The sequence below is a fragment of the Lithobates pipiens genome, unplaced genomic scaffold, assembly GCF_037356315.1.
Source record: "Lithobates pipiens isolate NorthernLeopardFrog02 unplaced genomic scaffold, aLitPip1_a1.2 Scaffold_13, whole genome shotgun sequence".
NCBI lineage: Eukaryota > Metazoa > Chordata > Amphibia > Anura > Ranidae > Lithobates > Lithobates pipiens.
In genome coordinates, this window is record NW_027507718.1 from 69,711,634 (window position 1) to 69,731,820 (window position 20,187).

At 41.4% G+C, this 20,187-nt stretch overlaps 1 protein-coding gene across 1 annotated transcript in view; it reads right to left on the reverse strand.

Moving 5' to 3' along the window:
* Nucleotides 1-13,480, reverse strand: part of ZNF462 (zinc finger protein 462) — a 110,268-nt gene extending 96,788 nt beyond the window's left edge. Inside the window, exon 1 of the mRNA XM_077475174.1 lies at nucleotides 13,080-13,480. The gene's annotated coding sequence lies outside the window, so the exon portion shown is untranslated. The remainder of the gene's footprint in view (nucleotides 1-13,079) is intronic.
* Between the last annotated feature and the right edge of the window lie 6,707 nt (nucleotides 13,481-20,187).

Genomic DNA, 20,187 nt, shown 5'->3' on the forward strand with positions numbered 1-20,187 from the left:
GAATCAGATGGGCTCTGAAGGAGAGGGCATGGATGCACGCTTGAGGCCTCTGCAATCCAAGTCAGGTAACAGGGCTGAGATGTGTCTATTAAAGACATGGTAGGAGTGAATTCCTCTATAGACAAAACAGAGAGGGGCCACACCAGAAGGGGTTAAGAAGGGCTCTGCGGAGTGTTGCAACTGAGTCAGGGAACATGGATTCAGGCTAGCAATATCATACCTTTTAGAAGAAGCAATACAATTTCTCCTGTAGCTGTTATTGGATTGTAAGCCAGCAAGGCCCACAGGGCCTGCACTTGTGCTTATTATCTGCTATACTCTGTAAGAGCCCACAACTGATGACTTTTACCACAATGGGTATTTACAAGGTCTTGCGGAAGCAGCTGTTGCCAGGAGTGATTTTGTCAATAGAATGCAGCTGAGAGCCCAAAAAATTGTCCAGAGGATCGCTGGTATAGGTGTGCCTGAAGAGATAATGGAAAGGATACTAGGTCCATGTGTAAAATGGTACGCGTATGCACAGAACAGGTGTTCACAAGGAGACCATACAGACTTTGAAGGCACAGCAGGATCCAGGTATAGCCAAGGCTGTGCCAAGGATCATTCAATCCAACTGCTCTACAGCTAACTGAAGAATCTTTCCAGAAGCAAAAAGGGATTCTTGAGAACAAGTAGAATAAGTAAGGAAATCATTTGCTTCTCTCGGAGTAGAGAAGACAACCCTTCTTCTAAAAGACACTTGAAAAAAACTGAGGCATGCTAGGAGTAGGAGAGGTTGTTCTGGAATATCCTTGTACCTTTGCTTTTCCTTAACCCTGTCTACCTGAAAACTCATTCTATGTCCTAAAATGTATGATTAAGGAAAATCTATGTAGTTCCTCAGGGGTCGCAAAAGAAGCCAATTGAGCAGGTTAAGTGTGACTTCCTTTTTCCTGTACAGAGACTGTAGCTCTGAGTTGTTCCAAACATTGCAACCAGTTAGATGTAGCTTCTAATATAGGCTATCATAGAGACTGCTCAAAAAAAATTGAAGGGACACGTTTTAATAGCTTCAATTCTACTAAACTCTTAGGATATTGATCTGGTCAGTTAAGTAGCAGAGGGGGTTTTTAATCAGTTTCAGCTGCTTTGGTGTTAATTAAATTAACAGGTGCACGAGATGGACAACAATAAGACAACCTCCAAAACTCCAAACAGGAATGGTTTTACAGGTGTAGGCCACTGCCATTTTTTTCCTACTCATCTTTTGCGTTTGGCTAGGGTCAGTGTCACTACTGGTAGCATGAGGCGGGGCGATACCTGGACTCTATAGAGGTTGCACAGGCAGTCAAACTCCTCCAGGTAGGCACATCAATACGTGCCCCTGCCAGAAGGTTTTCTGTCTCCCAGCACAGTCTCAAGAGCTTGGAGGAGATTCCAGGACACAGGCAGTTACTAGGAAAGCTGGACAGGGCCGTAGAAGGTCCTTAACCCATCACCAGGACTGGTATCCGCTCCTTTGTGTAAGGAGGAATAGAATGAGCAATGCCAGAGCTCTACAAAATGACCTCCAGCAGGCCACTGGTGTGAATGTCTCTGACCAAACAATCAGAGACAGTCTTCGTGAGGGTGGCCTGAGGGCCCAACATCCTCTAGTGGGCCCTGTGCTCACTGCCTGGCACTGTGGAGCTCGATTGGCATTCGCCATTGAACACTAGAATTGGTAGGTCCACCACTGGCGCCCTGTGCTTTTCACAGATAAGAGCAGGTTCACCCTGAGCACGTTACAGACATTAAATGGTCTGGAGAAGTGGTGGAGAACATTATGCTGCCTGTAACATTGTTCAGCATGACCAGTTTGGTGGCGGGTCAATGATGGTCTGGGGAGGCATAACCATGGAGGGGATGCACAAACCTCTACAGGCTAGATAATGGCACCCTGACTGCCATTAAGTATCGGGATGAAATCCTTGGACCCATCATCAGACCCTACAATGGTGCAGTAGGTCCTAAAATCCTTCTGTGCATGACAACATCTGCCTTTATGTTGCAGGAGTATGCAGCCAGTTCTTGGAGGATGAAGGAATTGATACCATTAAATGGCCCCCCCACGCTCGCCTGACTTAAATCCAATAGAACACCTCTGGAACATTATTTTTCGGTCCATCTGATGCCCCCAGATTGCACTTCAGTCTGTTCAGGAGCTCAGTGATGCCCTGGTCCAGATCTGGGAGGATATACACCAGGACACCATCCGTTGTTTCTCATTAGGAGCATGTCCCGAAGTTGTCAGGCATCCATACAAGGTCGTGGGGGCCAAACAAACTGAGTACCATTTTTAGTTGCCGCAGTGAAATTTCAGCAACATGGACTAGCCTGCTGCATCATTTTTTCACTTTGATTTTCGGGGTGTCTTTGAATTCAGGACTCTGTAGGTTGATAATTTTCATTTCCATCAAACGATTTGGCATCCTTTCATTCCTAACACATTACCCAGTCCATATCAGTATAGATATCCAGCATGATGATATTTTTCCCCCACTGAGATCTGATGTGTTTTCAAAGTGTTCCTTTAATTTTTTAGAGCAGTGTATGTAAGATGTTAAAACATAAACTATACTGCTCCCCTTTAACCTTTCCATCCCATGCATATCTCCCCTACTACCTACTTCACATCAGCTGGTGATCATCTCTAACTTAGAAAGCTCTTCAGCATTCTCCACTGAGCTAGCAGTCAATGATGTACTGGGCATTTTCAGCCAATTTTCCAAGCACTTAAAAGTGAAGCCATCTCTTTCAAAGTTTTGTAAGCAGGCGACTTCTTCAATAGGGTATCTAGAGAAATAGGACCGTCTGGGAGTTTGTTTTTTGGGCCATTTACTCACTGAAGGAGCTGCCCAAGCACGTGCAGTAGTTATAGTAGTTAAAGTAGTTATTCTTAAAACTGCCTTAACAATCACTTCTTAATATGAAAGAAAATAGGCTCTTTTTCAAATCTCTAATAATAATAATTCTCACCATATAATGCAGGGCAGGTCCAACAACCTTGAGAACCTTGAGGGAAAAAAAGCACATATGCCTCACTTGTACCCATGACCTTGGTCCACGGGTGAGTACAGACATGAAAATGGAATAGTAAACTGCCACTCCAATCCTAATTCAGCTTATGTTTCTCCATCATAGATGACTGACATTATTTTATGGTGGAAGGGTCTGTGTTTTTCTTTAAACTACACCACTATAATGCAAAGCTCCAACTCTATGTTCAACACAACCTAGTAATATATGTACAGTGATACAGAGACTTGCCAGCAGCACTCTAAGATATTATTTTTCAAGGTCACCAGGAGAAAATTTTAGCACCACATAACAATGGCTAGGAAAATCACGTATTACTTCTCATTTCAGCTAGCAGCAATAAACTGATAATAAATATGCTTCAAGTATTTTTAAAATGCATATAGCACACGGCAATCCAATCCATAGAGGTTTTTACATTAGGTCCTAGCCACCAAAGTAGCTTTTAGTCTTATGTTTCTAGGAACCCTTAGGTCCTATTTGGTGAGCTCCAATTAAAATATCAGTATGGCGTGTTATATTTCGGAAGGAAGCTAGAGCATTTTTTGTAACTCTAACAGAACCAAACCAAAGAATCAGAGTTGCAAGCCAAGAGTTTTAACCAGCATGCTCTTTTATTGAAATGTTTTACTCGTGTTTACATAATCAATAGGTTTCCTTTCTAGTTATTAGTCAGCTTTTGCAGTTATGATAAAACACCAATATATAGTTTGTGATGCACATCAAATAAGGCAGATGTACCATTTACAAATTTTAGGCAAAAAAATACAAGAATATGACACAGGAGAGAGCTCTTCCATAAACAATCTTTCAGTCTTAAAGCTGGGGAAACATTCTCATAAAAAGGTAAGGAAGAGCTGTTATTTTTAAACCAGGCTACAATCATCAAAATACCTAAAGTACTTGCTTAAAACACCAGAGTGTGTGGAAGAGATTTCTATCTGCTGTAGATCAAACTAAAGCAGCATGAGGCCCCACCCAATGTCTCCTCAGCACAGCATGTTTTTTTCCAAGGTGCAGATGACTTCTGCATTCTGAACACTTGGCAGAAAAGCAGATCATCCAGTTTTCTTCTCTAATAACCATCCCCCAGGCTGAGTCCTTTCTTCTCTGAGCAGACACAGTTCAGCTAAATATTTCTAGCTCATGTTCCTGAAACAGGAGAAACAACTCCTTACAAGAAGCCATTTTAAAAGCAAGCTCTGGAAGCCTGAAGCACAACATGGTTTCTTATGCCAGTGTCATCTGAACACAGAAAGCTCCTAATGTAGAAGATTACTAGGCAGTGAAAAGAGTGAATTAAAGCTATATGTGCTGCACATTTATGATGCAAAATTAACTAAGCTAACCAGTGCTTGCTTGGGTCTAATTTTTTATTCCCAAATATGTTACCCTATGCATGTTGACATTCTTCTCATTATCAAACACAATACCACCAGATCTTAACGTCATGAATAAAAATACAAGGTGACCTATAATTAAAAGAAACCTACAGCTCAAAACTCTAGGGCTCACATTGGATTTGTTTTCTCTCGGGAATTTGCAAATTACTGTTTGAGGGATAAATAGCTGTGTAACTTATGTTTGCGTAACATTAAGAACAGATATTCCCCCTCAACTATAGCTATCGCTTTGTAATGGTATTCTGAAAGCTTCGTCATGCATCTCTGGATGACATCCAATGGTCTACAGCTAAACAATTAATACTATGCTAGTCAAAAATGAAATGTTCGTAGATGGAATAGTAATCTTTTATTGCTAAAACATCTCCAGAGGGTGACATAAGTTAACTATTCAGATCTACAGTAAGTTGACTTAATGATGCAGGGACGGATCATTACAACAGTTTCTTAGGTGAATTACATAGGATTTCAGAGGAATGTAGATTTTTAATAAAGCACCCCGGCTGCATAACAAGAACAACTTTTAACATTTTATCTCTCCAAGCTATGAAAACTCAGGTCATAAAACACAGCTCTTTGATATACATTAATAAAAAAAATACCTGCACCAGTTTAATTTTAGGTAGACTAATCATAGAATAGGTAATCAGTAACTAGAGTAGGCTCAATAACCTATGTTTTGCTAATATACAATGTTCCTCTACTCTTCTACCTCATTGTCTTGTTTTATCAGCCCTGGCTAATGTTACATCTTTGTTTTGTTGTAAAGCGGAGATGCCATTATGCATTTTGTTAATGAACCTAGTAAAGTCTGTTTCTGTCCTAGTGGAGTTTTAAGGACTGAAGACCTCCTATGAACACATGGAAGGATGTACTGCAATGAAGCAGATTGGACACAGCAGAATTATTTTCAAGATTGCATCATCAGCTTATCATTTAAGACTATTCTTTATAAAATATCTTGGCTCAATTTAAATTTGAGGTAGGAGATTAGTAGACTGTTATCATGTTTCTGTTTCTTGTCTTTAGCATGGTTGGCACCCACAGACAGTTCACCTAAAACTGCTCTGTAAAAAAACTTCTAAGTGACATGTTCATGACCACAGCATCATTCTTAAGTTCATAAGTCCTTATCAAGAGGTTTATAATAAAGTTAACATGAATTGAACAAAAACTGTGAAGAGAGTCCACAATGTGTGGAAAGTTCATCCAGTGTATAGATTCTTAGTGTATTAGACACTCACCAGAACATCAAACCATCTAGCAGCGAGTAATTTCCCAGAGGGATCCACCAAAAGTTGTTAAAAAATCCAGTGCAAGTTAGCCTCCACCCAAGCTATGCGCTCACAAGAAATAAGATTTTTAAAAAATGGCTCCAATCAATGTCCCTTAGCAGACACTTCTCATCTCTTGTTAGCAGTGTAAACTCCTTCATCCAGGGATCCACAAATTGTATATAAAGAGCTTGTCTATTAGATTAAACTGAAATTAAGGACGATCTTGTGGTAAAAAGAGGTTGGGCTGGCTGTGCATGGAGGGCAGAACTTTTGCTTTTGACAAATCTTTCCTGATCAGACCAGCGGCAGTTTTACCACAAGATCGTCCTTCATTTCAAGGTTCACTAATCCATGTTTCATCCAATAGACTAGCTCTTTATATGCAGTTTGTGGATCCCTGGATGAAGGAGTTTACACTGCTAACAAAAGATGAGGTGTCTGCTAAGGGGCATTGATTGGATTTGTTTTTTTTTATCTTATTTCTGGTGAGTGCATAGCTTGGATGGGATGTTCATGTGCAATGGATTTTTTCACAACTTTTGGTGGATCCTGTTGGATATTACTCAATGCTAGATGGTTTGATGTTCTGATGAGCATCTAGTACACTAAAAATTCACTTTCTTCACAGTTTTTGTTTAATTTCCTTGTATTGCTCTGTTATGCTCACTATATACATTTACATACCACCACTCTCCAGACAAGCGTTTTCAAAAACACCATAATGGTCTACTGTTCTCATTACCACCCTAATATTCATAAATAATTTTCCATCTGTAGTTTCATTGGCTGAATAGCTCTTTAATAAAGTGTCCTTCTAGACTTAGGTTTTGCACCCAGCAAAGAAATGCCCTTTGAATCTTCTCTATGAAATGACCAAAATCACCTCATTGTTGTAAAGGAAAAAATACATTATGGAATGGATGGAAATTAGTGGGAAGCAGTCTCCATATCATAGTTCAGCCCCATCATTCAACAGAATCTTTATGTATGGTACAGTTGTATACACAATTTTAAAGGTTTAAGGCTTTTTCAAAACCACTGAGCCCAGTTGATAGTTCTGAACATTTACTACAAAATCCAGGCAATACTACAGTCAAAAATCAGGTAATACTAAAGTCAAAGCAATAGATTTAAGACTTTTTGATACTAGTACAACCTCCACATTTATTTTCATACGAAGGGCAATGCACACAACAACCAACTGAAGCAATTAGTGATCTGCCTGATGTTTTAATGCTTCTAACATCTACAAAATATCTTAAGATTCTTGAAATCACAATACCGTCCATATATGCATTTTGTTACGGTAGACTTTTTATAGCCAAGTGTATATATTATATACATATAAACACAATATACTGTGCATAAGAATAACATGTATATGGGTGTCTTCAAAAATTTAGATGTTGTAATAAGTTAACACATAATTTGGCAACAGGATGTCCAGTTTTCTAAATTAAAAACGATTTTAGTTGAAGCCATAGTTACTCAAAAATTATCATTTTAAATCTTGTAACAAGTAAATGTTGTTTAATATACAACAATCAAGAAATTATCTTTTCTTTTTACTCATTGTCTAGCCATATACATACAGTATATCCAGTATCCATTATACTGTTTATGTTTTGAGTGATCTCTCTCACACATTCATATGTTGGACTGTGAACACCATGCAACTTTGGATTCCTTTTGGTTTCTGCCAGCCTGCAGGCTGGAGCCTTTCAACCAGCCACAATAACAGGCGAGCCAATGTGTAGTTCTCTCCGCTAGGTCTAAAAAACATGCATGTACAATTTCTCTAAATTTTCCAGAGTCAGAAGCGGTACCCCAATGGCAGAGGAGCAGCTCTTACTGAACTTCTGCCATAGAAAGAATAATCCAATATTCAGCCCAATCAGGTATACCTGGAACTAGCAATCAATATATCCACCATAATTGGAGAAGATCATCTTACAAATCACAGTAAAAGAATATAAATAACAGTTCTAATTGGTATATCTGATAGGTCTATTTATAAACCCAAATACACACATAATATTGAATGATGTATACTATAAGTGTAGAATCCTTTTAATTTAAGGGGAAAACTCCCCTTGAGTTTTAAACAATTGATACGCAAGCTAGTATTGTAGTGTTAAGAGAGATCTTAGGTCACAGCATACACTTTCATTTTAAAACATCAAATTGTAACAGGAATACAAACTATATCTATTTTTGACAACCCAATATAAGCGTACATGAAAAAGCTCCTTTGACGTTGTAAGTTCTGCCTGTCTGCTGTCCATCTCTCTTCACAACTTCCTGGATTCCTTCCATGCATTGCAGCTTCTCATCTGCTCATTTCCTTGGTTTACTTAGCCTGGATGTCACACCACTTCCTCAAACTCAATTTATCCAAAAATGAGCTCATAATATGTCCTCCCCCACATGCCTCTTCCCCTTATTTCTCTGTCAAAATCAATGGCTCAACTATCAACCCATCCTTAAGTGTAATCCTGGACTCTAACTTATAATTTTGAGGACCACATTCAATCACTGTCCAAAGCTTTCTGTTTCAACCTGCGCAACATCTCCATGATATGCCCCTTCCTAACCAATGTTACTACAAAGCTTCTAATCCACTCCCTGGTCATCTCTCACCTCAACTAGTGAAACACCCTCCTCATTGGATTACCTTTACATAGGCTATCCCTCAGACCAGTGTTTCTCAACTCCAGTCCTCAAGGCGCCCCAACAGGTCATGTTTTCAGGATTTCCATTATTTTGCACAGGTGATTTGATCGGTTTCACTGCCTTAGTAATTACCACAGCTGTTTCATCTGAGGGAAATCCTGATAACATGACCTGTTGGGGTGCCTTGAGGACTGGAGTTGAGAAACACTGCTTCAGACCATCATGAATGCTGCTGCCAGGCTCACCCACCTTATTAATCGCTTCCCCTCTATGCAAATCCCTCCACTGGTTCTGTTCACCCAACAAATTAAATTCAAGATACGAACAACAAACTTACAAAGCCATCCACAACTCTGCCCCCAGCTACATCACCAACCTATTCTTAAAATACCAAAGTAATCATTCTCTTCATTCTTCCCAAGACCTTCTGCTCTCTAGCGCCCTCATTACCTCCTCCCATGCTCGCCTCCAGGACTTATACAGAGCCTCTCCCATCCTCTGGAACTCCCTACTCCAATCTATCCGACTATCTCCTACTCTGTCCACTTTCATACGATCCCTGAAGAGTCATCTCTTCAGAGAAGCCTATCATGTCCTCACCTAACTGTACATTTATTTATTCCATCAGCCCCTCCCCCTCAGTTATTACCTTTTTGTATCCCTTGACCCTCCCTCTTAGATTACAAGCTCTAATGTGCAGGGATCTCTGATGTGTGCTGTATTCATTTGTATTATAATTGTACAGTCTGCCCTTATAAATATCCCATGGTACCTTGCTGCCTGCAGTGTTTTTTACTGATTCCACGTCCTGAAACTTCTCCTCTCAGCATCTCTGTAGTTGAGAAGTCAAGCTCTTTGAAAGTATGGCACAGCAGTGGCTGACAAAGCATAGTCAGTGTGTCACAGAATTCATGGAAGTAAATATGTAGGGATCTTCACAAAATACGTTTACAAACCTCAAGATTATTCAGATTGATAAGTGACAATGTGGAAACTAATTTATGATTTTACATTTTGACCATAGATACACTTTAATACAAATTACCTTTCTAGTTCAATCGGTATCCAGATATGAGTTTCCAAAACTGGGGAAAAAATAAAATGGCTTTCCAGTGTGAAGGTATTCTGGTTCTGTACATAGGTGATGTACAGATTGTTTAACCAGTTGTCTTTCTCTTATTACAACACTAAGTTGAATCATAGGGTTATGACAGGAAGACCAGCCTTCTTAACAACTAGGAAGTAGGGTGAGACAGCAGGAAACAGGAAGTGAGAGGTAGCTATGTGTGAGCTTCAAGATAGGACTTTGCAATGAAAATTTTATAGAATTCTTAGACAGTATGTAACTGACCATGGGAGGTTGGTTTTCTTTTCTCAACAAAAGTGAAATTAGACTTTTTCAGACCATGAATAGCAATGCTGTACTGGATAATAAGCTGTCTACTCTTTGGTGGAATTTACAGTGTCAGCATTTAGATGTCAAAGCAGATTTCTCTTAAAATGATGAACGCCAACAACCTCAACCCATATAAAGCAGCTGCCATTTAGGTGGCACTGCTCTATATAGTTATACCTGATGTGATCTGACTTTTGACCAGTACTAACAGGAAGTACACGTGGACCATATTTATTCTGAGGGTGGAATATTAATATATATTGTTAATGCAAGTAACCTATATACATGACTGAGAGTCATGGTATGTCATCTCTTACATATGTCATAGATTCTACTAGATTCTACTTGAAAGCATGACTAAAGGCAAAACGTATTCTTTAGCTTTGGATAGAGTGGAGAAGAATTAGAGCACCTGTGAATTTTTAGAGCTATCCGTGCCCCATTAAGGAGATTCACCCTTTGTTTTTGTCCTGTTTACCATTAGCATTGAAAGTGAAAGTAAAAAAATATCTAAAATTGTGGGTTGTTCCCAGCAAAGTGATAGTAGGGAAATCTTCCAATTGGGACACTAGTTCTGATGGCCTGGGGGTCCCCAAGGGATTCCCTTAAAGGGGAAGTAAACCCTTATGGGTTTTACTTCCTCTTTATTTCCCTGCAAGGGTAAAGCATAATGGGCTACTATGCATCGCATAGTAGCCCATTATGTGTCACTTACCTGAAACTGAAGACTGCGATGTCACTGCTGTCCCCACTAGCAGCGAGCATCCATCTTCACCCCTCTTCCTGCTGGGGCCAAGAACTCTGGCCCTGTGACTGGCCAGAGTTGAGTGGCGAGGGAGCCGCCAGTCACGGCATGACCCCTTTAGAAACAGCAAGATCTGTTCTTTCTAAAGTGCGCATGCGCTGTAGACATCGGTTCACAGCTTTATTGTAAATATCTCCTAAATCGTGGAGGTTTAGAGATGTTTTCAGCACCTACAGGTAAGCCATAATATAGGCTTACCTGTAGGCAAAAGTGGTTGTACAGGGTATACAACCACTTTAATTTGCATGGATTTCCCCCTCACTTCCTGTCCCATAGCCTCCTTCTGGCTATGAGACAGGAAGTAAAGGGAAATCTCAACAATACTGCACAGATTGCAATAAATAAATCAACAGGGGTCATGACCCTCCCTTACTCTATCCAAAATGAAAAAGGTTTTGCCTATAGTTCTACTTTAAAATCTGAAGGCTAACCCTGCCCAAAACGAATATTTAGCTACATGTTGCTGCTGGTTGTGTCATACACTGGATTCTTAGATCTCTTGGGAAGCTCCTTTGGTATTAGGCGCACATCAGCTTTGACCTTCCACGGTTGTCCCACTACTGTACTGATATTTAAGTAAAATATATAAAACATTCAACAGAGGGATTAAGATGGCTATATTGATGGAAGAAGAGGAACAGATATGGAAATCTGAAGATATCTCCACCAAAGTCACCAAAAATATGAAAGCCAATTGGTGATTCAACTTGCCTGCTCCAACCATAAAGTTACCGGCTTTGGGTCACTAACGGCATCATATCAAAAAACAATACTGTTGTAGGTACATTATGTTCTCAACTAAAATAAACGTGAAAGTCTTCAGTTATAAATCTTACCTGGTTTCAGTATAAGTTATTTGTTTCCTGGTTCTCATAGAGATGTAAAACCCAAATGTAGTAGCCATACCAAAACATAGATGCTGAAGAACTGTTGCACAAAAATAACAGCGATCAGGTAAGAGTTACCTGAATTACAAACTGAAGACCTCAGTCATAGGTTTTAGTTGTAATAAAATGTATGCAAATGTTCATATTTGGAAAAAAAATCTATTTTCATTAGAGCAGTCATTGGAGATTTCCAAGGACATCATTAGGAGGCACTTTTCTTGGGCGATACCTACAGAATATGGTTATTTACAGCACATATAAATGAGTTGACACTCTATGATATTACTCAAACCTTGGGCTATCAATGCATGTTTCTGCAAAACACTGCTTAAAAAGAAATTATTATGTAACCCTTTTTTTTTTATAGATGATAAAACTTCATTAAATACCAAATGAAATACTTTTAAATCATTGAAGCTGTTGAGCATGGTTGCCAAATGGTAAACCAACAGGATGATCAAGAGCCATGTTAATCGTGAAAAACCTCCATGTCAGCTTTGTCTACATTGAAGCCCTCTGTTCTCCATCTTCTGGTGGAGCTACAGCATGACATGAGTTATCTGGCATACATCATGGCTTTCTACAGCAACTTGCCTAGTCACTTCCTCTCAGAACATGCCTTGTTTCAGAAAAAAAAAAAATACAATCATGAAGCTCCAGAGTTGAAAGTTCTTCTAAAAAAAAAAAAATGCTACTTGATGATTTGATCATAGTTATGGACTGCCAGGTTGAGCTTTGAAAAGCAAAGAGCTATGAATAAAGATGGGTAACCAGGAGGAGCTTAACAATGAGTATGGTGGAGCAGCTTTGTACTATGAGGTCTGGATGGAAATCAAACCAGACAGACTTCTCACAGAGATAGAAAAACATGGACAGGAACCAAACCTATGGTTCTAAAGTGCTCTAAGGGAATCATATACATATATATTGATTTTGAGTAAAAATTAGGTGACATGAGGACTTTCCATAGGATATTTAATGAAAGCACAGTGGTTTCTTTTCTTCTCACCCTCAAGAAACACCAGCCTAAAGCTGCACAACAAACCCCATTCCCTCCCTCCTAGGCAGGAGAATCCAACTCCAAATCAACCTTCCATGTCAAGTCAGCTTAGGAGGGAGGGGGTGCCCAGAAGACCTCTTAATAGGCTAGGGGAGGGGGGTGGGGGAAAATCCAAAGCAAGCAGCTAATAGAAGAGGTCATCCTATGGCTTTGGTCATGCAGCCACCCAGCATTCAGTCATGTTTCCTACCCCCCTCTGTGTCTGTCACTGCTTTACTCCAGACATAGAAGTGCATGCAAACCTCAGGAGTCTTTCGTTTATCATTATAATTTTTTTTTTGTGTGATCTCCACCACATGGGGGTGTTTGGGGAAAGCAGATGAGGTCAATTAATGAATTAATTAATTTTGCTGTTCTTCTCCACCTCCTCCTCCACCACCACCACCTCCTTTCTTCTCTAGACAGCCTCACCACCCCCATAAGCTTCCTCAATCTCCCATCGCTCCTGCTAGTCAACATTATTTATCAACAAGGACACAATAACAATAAACAGGGAGAAGGACTTGAATTGAAGAACTTACAGAGCTCTCTGGACGTTGGCTGCACCAGCCTCTGTTGTCCTGCTCCTTCACAATGTGGCGTTGTATCTATGGGGAGAGATGGTGGCTCTCTGCTTCAACTTGTTCCTTGACTCTCATGCTGCCAGGTTCAGCAATGGAGAATTGCCATCTTCCCTGCTTTTTTTTATCTTCTCTCTCTCTCTCTCTCTCCTTCTCTGACTGCTGCTGCTGCTGCTCTGCAGCTGCAGATGACCTGAAAGATCCGTCTCTCTCACTCAGTGTGTGTGTGTATGTGTCTCTGCCTCTTTCTGAATAATGAGCAACCAGAAGGGAGAGGGAGAGCGAGAGAAGACAATCTCAACCACACAAAACGCTAGAGCACCAGGGGGTGCACAAAGTCTATCTAACAGCAAGGAGCACGTAGACATGTCTCCTATCTGTGGAACGTCAGCTACAACATATTCAAGCACAGCAAAGTGCTTTCTTTAGCTGAGATGAAAGGACTAAGCTTTGGGGGAGGAAAGGGGAAAAAACTTTTCTTTCTGCTGCTATTTTTTTTTTTTTTTTTCATGTGAAGTGCTTTGAATGCTAGAGTCATCTACACCATGAAAAAAAAAAAAAGCTTTGAGATGTAATGGACTGTGCTGAAGAGACATGGGGTGGGGCTTCATGTGCTGCTGTAATATGACCTACAGCAGATAGCAACCTTCTCCACACAATCCAGGCTTGTGCTTCTGAAATTAGAGCTTGGAGGATCTTGGTGACTGCAACTTGCTTTTTTTTTTTTTTTTAATGAAAGGATCTAATGCAAAGGCTTATAATATTGATGAAGAAAGGAAAAAAAATAAAATGTGTGAGAGAGGATGTTCAGCCTGACCAGAGCTTTAGAGCTGCAGGCAGAAAGCTAGCTAAGTTCTGATGCAATGTTCTTCCTGTTTACATTTTTTCCATCTGAAGTCTGATGGCATTGTTATAAGGTGTTTGGAATGTTCCTCTGCTAGTGAACATGAATATTCCTCCAGATAATACTGAAATATTGTACAACCAGGCAAGGTCAGACCCACACTGCTGGATTTCAGGGAAAGTTTAGCATATGTTTGAGCTATTAATGTACCATACCTTGTGAACCAGACAGAGCCTCCTACTAGCAGTATACCAAAGCTGGTACCTACCTACTGTATATTTAAGCTTTTTTTGTAGAACATTACATTTGCTTATATCTCACATTCTTTTTTTTTTTGTCAATTCTTTTCATGGTAAATGCTTATTCCATACAGAAGCTTGAACAGTTCAAGCTGTAGAACAATGTGCACTTATGGATAACCTAAGCATATATCCATAACCTAATCAGTGATGGTGCACCTTGGCACCCCAGATATTTTGGAACTACACTTCCCATGATGCTCCACTTCACAGTGCATGAACATCATGGTTCCAAAACTTCTGGGGTGCCAAGGTTTGCAATCATTGTCTAGATTCTTACCACCCAAACTGTCCACTCTGCTTCTCCCAAGACCTCCTACTCTCTAGTTTCCTCATCATCTCCTCCCATGCTGAGACTTCTCTAGAGCCTTTCCTATTTTTGTTTCATTTAATTTATATGTTTATTCCATACAAAATCTTAAATAGTTTAAGCCAGTCATTCTCAACCAGGGTTCAGTGGAACCCTAGGGTTCCTCCAGAGGATGCTAGGGGTTCCTTCAGCATTGAGCAATTTCTGCCTCTCAGATAAGTTCCCACTGACACCATTGATCTTTTTAGCTATCTGTAAGGAAGCAATTCTTCCCAATGACCACAAGTGTAAGCCCTTGTACACACAGTCGGAGATTCCGACAACCAAATCCGTCTGAGTAATTCCGTCTGATTAATTCCGGAAGAGGTCTGGAAGTGATGTTGCATACACATGGTCGGAGTAAGTTGTCGGAAAATCCGATTGTACATAACGTGATGCCATTATTTCGTTACGACGGGACTACGTTCAGGCTAGTAGCCAATAGCTTTGGTCTAGGAATTTGATCTGAGCATGCGTGGCACTTTGTCCATCGGAGTAGGCTACACATGATCGGAGTATGTCCGATAGGAGCATTTTGTCGGAAAATTTTACCGGCAAGTTGGAAAACTTGGTCCGTCGGATATTCCGATGGAAACAGTCTGATGCAGACCATACACAGTCGGAATATCCGTCAAAACGGTCCAATAGGAAACATTTGGTCGGAATCTCCGACCGTGTGTACAAGGGCTAAGGACAATTCTTCCCACTGACCATCACACTAATGTATCATGAGTTGTAGATTTCTAATTTTTAGCAGGGGTTCCCTGAGACCGGAGAACTATTTCAAGGGTTCCTTTGTGTTAAAAAGGTTGAGAAAGGCTGGTTTAAGCTGTAAAACATTGTGCACTTATGAATAACCTAAGCATATATATATATTCACCTAGAATAGATACAGATCACCCAAACTGTAAACTCTGATCTTCCCAAACCCTCCTGCTCTATAGTTCCCTCATCCCCCCCTAATGTTGGAACTTCTATAGAAACTTTCACTTTTCTTTTTTTCATTTCTACATCAATCTGTACAATTTATGTACTTATGGATAACCTGAACATATATTCATATCCTAGATACTTTTGCCAATTCTACATAAAGCTGTAGAAAAGATGCACTTATGGATAACCCGAACAAAGATTATATTGTCAAAAGAATTGGGACTCCTGCCTTTACATGCACATGAACGTTATTTGCATCCCAGTCTTAGTTTGTAGGGTTCAATACTCAGTTGGACCACCCCACCCTTTGCAGATATAACAGCTTCAACCCTTCTGGGAAGGCTATCTACAAGGTTTAGGAGTGTGTCTATGGGAATGTTTACCATTCTTCCAGAAGAACATGTGTAAGGTCAGGCACTGATGTTTGACCAGAAGGCCTGGCTCGCAGTCTCCACTCCAATTCATCCCAAAGGTGTTCTGTGGGGTATAGATCAGGCCAGCCAAGTTCCTCCACCTCGCTCATCCATGTCTTTATGGACCTTGCTTTGGGCACTGGTGCGCAGTGATGTTGGAATGAGAAGGGGCCATCCCCAAACTGTTCCCACAAAGTTTGGAGCATAAAATTGTCCAAAATGTCTTGGTATACTGACACCTTAAGTGTGCCCTTCACTGGAACTAAGGGGCCAAGCCCAATCCCTGAAAAACAACCCCACACCCATTGAAAGGTCCGATTAGTGACGAAACGCGTCTGGAGGGTATGCAGTGACGTCACCACGCTGTTTGTTCGAGAAGGACAGGCTCCATTCGTTTAATGCCGGCAATATTGTTTACATGCATTTTATGCTTTACGGAATTGTAAGTGCAACTTTTAAATACATTTATTCGTTATTATCTAATGTACTACACTATGGCAGCCATTTTCTTCTTTTTGAGCGAATTGTAAGAATGTATGGATTCCGAACGGATCTAGTGTATGCTGTTTCCTGGTGTGGACATCTGCGAACATAAAGGCCCTAGGCTGGGTTTAGCCAATCGCCCTTAATGCTTGCTTTCTGGTGAGCATAACTTTCATTTACGGTGATCGGGCACTGTTTGGAGTTCATGCATGCACATTGTGGTGTCTGGAATTAGCGATCTCATTAATTATTTTTCCTACAAATATTTGAACAACGTTTTCTTTCCTTGGGACTTGAAATGAAATTTGGACTTTAGCTTAATATTTGGATAAGCGCAGTTTGTTTTTATTTAACCCCACACCATAATCTGCCCTCCACCAAGTGACTTGGACCAGTGCACAAAGCAAGGTTCATAAAGACATGGATGACCGAGTTTGGGGTGGAGGAACTTGACTGACCTGCAGTCTTGACCTCAACCCAATAGAACATCTTTGAGATGAATTGGTATAGTGCGAAGACTGCGAGCCAGACCTTCTCGTACTACATCAGTGCCTGAGCTCACAAATGCGTTTCTGGAGAATGGTCAAACATTCCCATAGACACACTCCTAAACCTTGTCGACAGCCTTTCCAGAAGAGTTGTAGCTGTTATAGCTGCAAGGGGTTGGCCAACTCAATATTGAACCCCACAGACTAAAACTGGGATGCCATTAAAGTTCATGTGCATATAAAGGCAGGGATCCCAATACTTTAGACAAATATAGTGTATATTCATATCCTAGATACTTATCACCCAAACTGCCCACTCTGCTCCCCCTGCTTTCTAGTTCCTTCGTCAACTCCTCCCATGCTAGAACTTCTATAGAGTTTCACTTTTTTTGCTTTAGAAATGTGCACTAATGGAAAAACTAAGCATATATCCATATCCTAGATCTTTATCACCCAAACTGTCCACTGTCTGCTCTTCCCAAGACTTCCTGCCGTCTAGTTCCTTCATAATCTCCTCCCATGCTGGGGCTTCTTTCAAGCAGCTTTTTTCAAGCAAGGTGCCTTTGGGTTTCATCAGGGGGTGCCTTGGCAAAATGCCTAAAAATTTCCCAAAAATTGTATACAAGCCAATGGGTGGATCAAGCCTGCCATAAAGCCACAGGTTTTCATTGTGCACGATTACAACCTTGTAGCCACCAGTGTCCTAACAACCAATGACGTTTGTTTTCGGATGATAAGTAGGATGGTGGGTGCCTGTACAACATTGTTGTTTGCCCCTCTCTGTCAGCACTGGGGTCACCAGCCTCTCCCATCCTATGGAATTCCCTACCCCAATCTCCTACTGTGTTCACTTTTATATGATCACATAAAACCCTATCCTATCCACCTAACATCTGTACTTTTAACAGTGTGCTGTTGGAGCTCAGCTTATTGGAGGTCAGTGGTAAAAAAAAAAGTCCTTTACTTTTGTAGTCTGTGGGAAGAATCCCCTCTCCCCTTACAGTGGTGGTCAGGGAAAGAATGTCCCCTTACAGTGGTTGTCAGAATACCAAGCTTACAGACAGCTAAAAAGATCAGTGGTGGCTTTGCCAAGTGGCCCTGAAACGATGCAGGCACCATCAGAGGGAAGGTCAGTCATCCACAGCTAAGGGTTCCCTAGCAACCTCTGGAGGAACCCTAGGCTTTCACAGAACCCTGGTTAAGATATTCCTACTGAATTAGCCAAGATTTGACCTGTGGATAGCATTGTCAGCATCACCCAGCAGAAGGCTGCAATGGTGGCACCAGAAGAAAGCATGTCAGAAGCATAGGCGAACCAGGCTGCTCCAGTAGATGCCAGGTCCAGCCATAACAAGGTAAGGGGGACCCAGAGAGGACATCCCCTTACCTACACCACCCCCTAGATAGCTCCAAGAGTGGGGGGGTCCCTCTTGATGCCCAGAGGGTAGAGACATTGGGACCCTGGTGTGGAAGGCCCACAGGGTTCCAGGAGTGTGTCCTTGTGGAAAGACTTGTGGGGGGGAACTGTGGTGGAGTTTGATGGCAGCATTTTCTTATGTATTTCAGAGGCCGCCAGCTAGTGTAGGGCTCCTGGAAGAGGTTGTCAAACTGGAAAGACGAAGGGAGCTGTGCTTCTAGGGCTCATTTCTTTTCAGGAAGAGCTAAGGAGACATCACATACAAGACAACTCTTCAGCAATCGATTACATTATCAAACAGTGGGGAACAAGAAGTGGAAGTTTGTGGTCCCTGGCAGCAGAAATCTTGAATTGGGCCGAGGACAATGTCCTGTCCCTGTTAGCAGTTCACCTGAAGGGAGAACTGAATCCGGTTGCTGACTTCCTCATCAGGAAGAAGCTAAAAGAAGGCGACTAGGTCCTCAACCACAGGCCTTTAAAATGATCACCCGGAGATGGGGAGCCCTGCAAGTAGATCTATTCGCCTAGAGGGAGAATGCGAAGGTTCAATCCTTCTTTTCCCTACAAAGAAGGGATGGCGCACTTGGGGCGGACGCTCTGGTGCACCAGGTGCTATGCTTTTCCTCTGCTGGTTCTCTTACCAGTGGTTCTGAGGAAGTTCCGGGCAGAAAACACTTCTCTAATTCTTATTGCACCACACTGGCCCAGGAGATCATGGTTTTCTATTCTAAAAGAACTAGCTGTGGAGCCCCCATGGATAATATTTGTCCGAGAGGACCTCCTCTTTCAGGGCCCAGTGTACTGCCCTCAGGTAGAGCTGCCTGGTTACTGTGGAACAGTTGCTGAAGGGCTTTTCAAACATTTGGTGGATACGCTGCTGAGCAGCAGGATGGAGAATACACATGATATCTACCAAAAAGTGTGGAAGTGATTTAATGATTTGTGTGCAGGAAGCTCCTTTGATAGTCCGGTTGCCGTCCTGAAATTTCTGCAGTGCGGAGCAGACAAGGGGTCAGCCCTTAGCACGCTGAAAAGCCAGGTTTCAGCACTCTGTGTATTTAGAAAAGGCCTTAGCATCCAATCCATGGATAATCAGGTTTTTTAGGGCTTTAAAGTGGATGTAAACCCCATTTTTTTTTTAAGACTCATATCTGTTACAGTAGAGGATGTAATTTCATCTGTGCCCAGTCTTGCCACAAAGAGTAAATCCAGCTCTGAGCAATCCTCTTATCTTTCTTCAGTAAGATAAAAATAGACACACAGAGAAATAGGTGTCTCTTTCTTCCCCCTTGCTGTCACTAACAGGTGATTTCCTTATCTCATGAATGAGTGTGAGAGAAGCATTCTGTGTACTTCACATCCCCCTCCTTTCTTCTCCAGCTCTCCATATTTGAAAGCTGGAGAAGAAAGGAGGGGGATGCGAAGTTGGCTGCTCCACACCTCATCATGATTGGGCATGCTCAAGTCATGTGGTGACTTTCCTTGGTTTTGACTGGATGTTAGTGATCATGGGGCTTAAGCCACGAGACCAGCAGAAGTTCAGTGTAAGAAATATTGATGCCTGGGCAACGAGAGTGTACAGGTGGGCGGGAAGTCTACTGACATCATTCTCCCCCCTCTAAGCCCTGGACAATGGACCTGCCCACAGAATCCAAAAGTATTGCAGGGCTCCAAACAGCTAAAGGGGAGATATTTGAAAGGTAAGGATACATGCAGGAGGCATGTATATCCTTATAGATTAGCCCTACGGAAGTAATTTAGAAATGATGAGAGTGGGTTTACATCCACTTTAAGCAGGGACCAGTGCAGGGTCTGTCTTTCCCTAAGTGGGACCTGCCCTTGG